Source organism: Fukomys damarensis, unplaced genomic scaffold (assembly GCF_012274545.1).
Source record: "Fukomys damarensis isolate Sample0158 unplaced genomic scaffold, DMR_v1.0_HiC HiC_scaffold_16, whole genome shotgun sequence".
Lineage (NCBI taxonomy): Eukaryota > Metazoa > Chordata > Mammalia > Rodentia > Bathyergidae > Fukomys > Fukomys damarensis.
In genome coordinates this window covers 118,613,446-118,620,317 of record NW_022900928.1, presented here as the reverse complement: position 1 = coordinate 118,620,317, position 6,872 = coordinate 118,613,446, and the positions used below count along the sequence as shown (strand labels likewise).

The 6,872-nt window shown below is 40.0% G+C and overlaps 1 protein-coding gene and 1 pseudogene across 1 annotated transcript in view; one reads left to right on the top strand and one right to left on the bottom strand.

Moving 5' to 3' along the window:
• LOC104853735 (sterol 26-hydroxylase, mitochondrial) overlaps positions 1-6,872 on the bottom strand; it is a gene marked incomplete at its 5' end in the record, with an annotated part of 42,377 nt that overhangs the window by 27,213 nt on the left and 8,292 nt on the right. The gene's annotated exons all lie outside the window — the stretch shown is intronic.
• On the top strand, positions 9-1,167 carry LOC104853734 (annotated as a pseudogene).

Here is a 6,872-nt window from a genome sequence, read left to right as displayed (position 1 = left end):
AGCTCGTCAGCTTCCAGCCAAGATGGTGGAGAGCAATGAGGGTTTGTGCATCGTTCCAAGAACGAGCAGATTTTTCAGACCACAGCACCAACACTGCCCATGAATTTTGTAGATGTGATTACAGAACTCTTTAAATTAAGAACCAATGCAGAAAATTGGAAGGCACACATTACTGATGCCAACCAAAAACTTCAAGACGCTGAAAAAGCTCCAGTAGTACAAGTAGAAGATCATTTTTGGTGTGTGATTCAGCAGAAGAATATTCCTACTGTTGTAGGAAAACTGCAATTACATATTCCAGTACTAGAAATGTACAGTAAGCTAAAAGAACAGATGAGTGCAAAAAGGTATTATTCTACCCCCAAAACTGTGAAACAATTAGAGAAAGTACACTTTCCCCAGGATGGTCAATACTGGTTTTATTAGTTAATGATAGAAAATCTTCCTAAACTCTTTTGAGGATATTAAAGAAATCCCCAAGTATGATCACAAAGATTTTCAGGAAAGCATTTGAAAACATTCTGACAAGATAGGCGAAACAGCAACAAAACAGGTACAACAACAGAGAGCCTTCGGTGTGGCTCTGCAAAAGCAAAATAATGTAAAATCTGGGAAGGATATGTACAAAAATCATGATAGAATCCCAGAAGAAAGAAAAGAAAATGTACTGAAACATTCTTGAGGACGAAAAGGAGATCTTAAGGATTCAGGATCTTTATTGATTTTTCTCCTCTTTACTGGTTTTTGCACATTTATTCTGTTTGAAACATTTGAAAATTATTATGAACACAAAGAAAGAAGCATGCAATAAAGTAATATGGTGGTCAAAAAAAAAAGAAACATGCAAGACTAGTACTGCAGCCCCGGGCAAGTATGCATGAAGTAGGTGATGGCTATAAAAGATATTCCACTCAAACTGTAGGGTTCTTTGTATAGATCACATGTTATATGGGATACAAAGGTTAATAAATGGGCATACACTGACAGACTGTGGAACATGAGCCTTTCAAAGATAACTGCTGTCCTTAGAATTCATTCGCCTTATTGCACAGATCCTGATCTAGTCTTAGAGCTAAAGAATCTCATTGCCATCTTCAAGCTTAAGGTTTTCCAGTGAACTGACTTTTTTAACTTTTTATTTTATTATTTTTTTCTTTTCATTGAGGTTATTGGTACAATCTAGGTATACAATACAATTACATTCATCATTGGGATTCTGTGCCTTTGCATAATAGGTCTTGATTAACTTTTTATTTCAAATAAGAGCTCAATACTAATTAAGAAAAGGGCTCAAGTTTTCAGGGACATATTTGCCAAAGATAATTATAACCCCAGTCCAATTGTCAATGAAGAAAAAAAAAATTTACAGTCCATAGTCACCATCAAATTTCCCTTTCATGATCCAAATCTTGATTGAAAAGCAGTCTTTACCAAGTTTTCCACATCTCAATTAGTACCTAATGTTTATATTCAGGTTAAAGAATATTTTTATGCCAGCCTTAAATTTTCAGAGTCACTATATCGTAGCTCAATAGAAATAGATGATATGCTTATAAAATCAACAGGATTGCTGCTGACCAGAACTCTGAGTAGCTTTTTTTCCTGAACCTTGTTTAAAAAACCTCACATAGGTATAATGAAGCGAATGTAAATCATCCTAAATAGAACATACCTGGGACAAGCCTGTAAATACCTTGGAAACTTTACAACTAATGTTAGAGCTGGTGGTTTTTAATGGATCTAATGAACTTTTTGATAAGCATCTTTCAAGTGTTTACTCATTTGCCTGGGAAAGTTGCTCAAGTAGCTCGTGTGTCAGCCTCCTGGCATCTGTCAGCATCCTTAGTGCAGATGCTACTGGACAGTGATTTACCACAAATAAGTGTAGTGGGCCACTGAGTAATTTAACTTAAACATCATACAGTGTGATTGGTTTGCCCACTCTGACCCGTACCAGGATTCCCCGCCACTAGCATTCACTGACCTCAGACTACTCCTTGATCTGTTTACGTTTGGGATCAGTCTACTTGTCTAGGTATTTCTTTTTTGGGGCGGGGTAGGGGTGGGCAGGTACCGGGGATTGAACTTGGAACCTTGTGCTTGTGAGGCAGGCTGTGGCACCACTGAGCTAAATCCCAGGCCCATTGTCTAGCTGATTATGGACCTTTGAGTGCATCCAAACACTGTCCCTACACTTTGGAGAAGAGGAAGGATGTTAACAAAAAGAACAGATTTGCTCAGTTCAAGAAGGACTGAGGCAAACAGAAGTTGATAGTCACAAAACAGTTAAAAAGTTTGGTGGCAACACATGTAAACTTCACGTCGTTTGCACTTAGTGTCATCAAACCCTCATGACTGAGCACTGATCTCTAACAACCATGGATTATGACAGTAATTTGTTTATGAATTTTAAAATGCAACACAGAGCCAGATGTGATGGAGCACACCTGTGATCCCAGCACTCAGGAGGCTGAGGCAGGAGGATCACCATGAGTTCAAGGCCAGCATGGGCCACACAGTGAGACCCTATCTCAAAAAACAACAACAAAAAATAGCACAGAAAATATACTGATGAGGGCTTAACTAGTGAATAGTAATAAATATCATTTTATGGATTTTAAATAATCAAATACCCTTACATGTGGAAAATGTGAAAAATATTTTCAATTTTAGTGGAAAAGGCAAACTATAATATATAAATCAAGTCAGAAATTGTACATTAAACTGATTGTAAATACATTAGAAAAATTTAAGCCTCTATAAAGTTTTTTCTATTTAAACTTCATTTTTTTTTTAACTATACCTTTTTGGAGCACAATTTTGTCTCAGATGTGAGATGTGCATATTTCACTGTCTCACTTAGCTTTTATTTTCACCTTACTGTGATTTAAGTAGACTAAAAATTTTAATTCTTCTCATTCCAAGGGTGAAATACACAAATCTTTAAAGCTCCCTAAACTCAAACTTAACTCAGTAAGAATGTGAATTATTTGTTCTGTTTGGTTTCAACTAATTGTTTTGAATCTAAAGAAAATGTTTTGGATTTTCTAAGGGTGCAATGTTGTTTCTGCTCATCAAAATTTATCTATCAACCCCAAACTATTTAGCCAACCCCAAACTAGATTGGTTTGATGGAATTTGGCTCAAATTTGAGAGAAAACAGTTAAATGAGGCTAATGGGTGTCATATAGGTTAAAGATTACTACAAGTACGATGGTACTAGAGTAGATGTGTTCTTCCTCCATGCAGAAATCACCACAGGCCAGGTGTAGTGGGCCATGCCTGTAATCCCAGCACTGGAGAGGCTGAGGCAGGATTGCTGAAAGTTCAAGGCCAGCCTGAACTACATAGTGACACCCTGTCCCAAAACATAGAAAGAAAGTGGGGAGGGGGAGTTGCTTGTTTCCTTCAATTTGAGATGAGAAGAACCTGTAATCTCAGGTGAGCAACCCAAATCTCAGTAATGTTAATTTGGTGAGTCACTTTTAGAAGGACCTACCTAATAACCATTACTTAAGGGCTGGGGATGTAGCGCAGTGGTGTTGCTGCCTGCCTCACAAGCACAAGGACCTGAGTTCAATCCCCGGTACCAAGAAGAAAAAAAAAAAAAAGAATATGTCTAATAATAGTTACTTATTCCTCCTCCTGATACCTGGGTCCTCAGAAGAGGGTGTGGTGGCTTAAAGATTGCTATAGATTGTCTGTCATCTCTCCCCTTCAGAGGTGAAGGTCTCTACCTTCTCTAGAGACTTGGTGGGTGTTGTAGCTGCTTTGATGCATGAAATCCAGTGGAAATACTGCTGGGACCATCCATCTCCAGACCTAAGCCTAACCCTAACCCCAGGAAACTGACCACTCCTAGTTTCTGTATCTGGAACATTCACTCTTCAAGAAACCAGAAGTGCCAGGCATGGTGGCACACACCTGTGGTTCCAGAACTTGGGAAGCTGAGGCAGGAGGACTGCCACACATTCAAGGCCAGCCTGGACTACATAGTGAGACCCCCCATCTCAAAAAAAAAAAATCTGCAATAATACATAAGATCCTAATAAGATTACTGACATTTAGAAATGGGAAGAAAGGAGCTAAAGGTGCAGGGAAGGTGGGATGGGTAGGGGAAGGGTAATAAGGGAAAAGAAAAAATGTGAGATAATGAAAAGATGAAAATAAAGTGTTTGTAGATGGGGAGGGGAGGAGGGGGTGAAGTGAGGGCAGGGGTAAGGGGAAAAAATGAGAATCAAGACTTGTCATGAAGAGGTACAAGATCCCAACAATGAATGTAACTGTACTGTATCCCTAAAATGTACCAATAAACTCAATTAAAGCTGGAAAAAAAAAAAAAAGAAGCCAGAAGCAGGTAAAGGTGGCTGTCCTAGGACCACAATGCTATAAGGAAGTCCAAGATAGTGCTTGGGTATAGGGTGGGGGAGGACAGGAAGTGGGTGGGGAGACTGACTCTGAGAGACTGAGCTATTACAGCCAAACCACCCAGGCACCAGTCATGCAACTAACGAAGCTATCTTGGCCATTCCAGGAGATGTGACAATGGCAGCCAAGAGCCAAAAGCCAGGTCTGGGGCTCAGACATACGGCTGCCTTTAAGCAGTCCCAGCCATCTTCGGCCATTTAGCTGAAGCCATATTCCTCTTTCTTTTCTTTTCTTTTTTGAGACAGGGACTCACTATGTAGTTTAGGCTGGCCTCAAACTTACTATGTAGCCCAGGCTGGACTCAAACTTGTGGCACTCCTCCTGCCTCAGCCTCCCAAGTGCTGGGATTACAGACAAGTACCACGACACCCAGCTATGAAGCCACATTTGATCATGAAACAGAGATAAGTCATTTTCATGGAGCCTGCTCAAATTTCTAACCCTCAAACTCATGATCCTAGTGACACGCATGGTGACTCACGCCTACAATCCCGGTACCTGGGAGGCTGAGGCAGGAGGATTGCTATACATTTGAGACCAGCCTGGGCTGCACAGTGAGTCTGAGGCCAGCCTGAACTAAATAGCCAGACCCTGCCTTAAAAAAATCATAACCCTGGCCATCACTCAAATGCCGGGAAGGTAGCTGCGTGGGCACCCCTGAACCCCCATAAGCCCCCCGCCGCACTCTCAGACCTCCTGACTGTGCCAGTCTTTGGACCCACTCTGCAGAGGCGGAGGTGGTCATCAAGGGTATTTTTCTGAGTTCCCAACTTTTAACATCTTTAAAGAAAGGGTGTGGGAAACCTGTAGTAGAATGGTGTAGAGTTCAACCATTCAGAAGGTTGGGGAACTCAATCTGGGCCTTGCAGCCCAAGGTCAGTCAGCATCATGGGGTTCAGCCATCAGCTAACTGAGATGAGGGGTCTTGCATCCTCACTCTGTCTGAGCCATTAAATGGTAAATACACTATATTGAAATTTTGTTCACTGCAGGGATATTCTGGACTGCTTCTTGATTTCAATTTAATTCAAATGATTTAAGGGTGATAAACTAGTGACTACCACCGGTGGTCAGTGTCAAAGTTGTGCTTGATCTTAATGTGTTGCTGATTGTATCAGTTGGGGTAAAGCATTGCCATTGATTTGATGAGCTGTTTTCTCTGATGTTATGAAGGTGAGAATGTCTGTGGGTCATTAGAGACACAGAAGCTAGGGCACAACTATATCAGGAAGATTTGGGTGATAATCCAGAGATTAAACCAAGGACAGTCCAATAACAAAAATAAAAATGAGAAAACACTTAAGCAAGACACAAAGACAGACTTCCAGTTCACCAATGGCAAACAGTAAGGCAAATGAGGATGAAAAGGCCCATAGTGAACCACCAGGACACCCTGAACTCAAAGCACAGGAAGTAACAAAACAGATCAATCAGGCTCTAGAAAAATTCAAAACAAATAATTTCCCAGATAACCATAGAGATAGCAAGCAAAATGGAAGTAGTGATTCGAGACTCTAGAGCAGAAACTGACAAAAAAATAGATGAGCTCAGGACCATGACAGAAGCCATGAAGGCCCAGCATAAGAAAGAAATGAAAAAATAAACGCCCAATAGAGGAAAGAAATGGAATCCATAAAACAGATTCAAACAGATATCCAGGAGATTAAACACTCTATTGAAAGTGTATGCAACAGAATAAAAGAATGCGAAGATAGGCTCTCAGATATAGAAGATAAGATTGCAGTCAGTGACCATGAAAAGAGAGGTCTCTTAAAAACAGTAAGAGATCATGAGAAATCAATCCAACAACTCCTAGATGATGCAAAGAAGAATAACATAAGACTGATAGGAATACATGAAGTAGCAGGAGAAAATACAAATGACTTTAAAAAGCTGTTCACAGAATTAATGACAGAAAACTTCCCAAACAGAGGGGAAGAATTTGACATTCAGATAACTGAGGCATATAGGACCCCAACTAGCTACAATCAAAAAAAATCTACACCTAGACATATAATAATCAAGATCCCAGAAACCCAACAGAAGAACAAAATACTACAAGCAGTAAGAGAAAAGAAACAAATCACATACAAAGGAAAGCCCATCAGAATCAAAGCAGACTTTTCAACACAAACCCTTGGGGCAAGGAGAGCCTGGAATGAGGTATTTCAAGTCCTAAAGGAAAACAACCTCCAACCTAGACTGATGTATCCCGAAAAACTCTCTTTCAAAATGGATGGGGAAATAAGACACTTCCACAACAAAGAACACCTGAGAAACTACATGAATACCAAACCAGCACTACAAGCAATTCTAAACAAGATCCTAGAAAAAGACAATGAAGGCAACAAAACCATGAGGCCCAACAGAGCAAATCAAATAGGCAAGGCAAGAAATTAGAAGGAGAAGGTGAAAAAGTAAAAAGAGTCAACAAAAGGCCAATA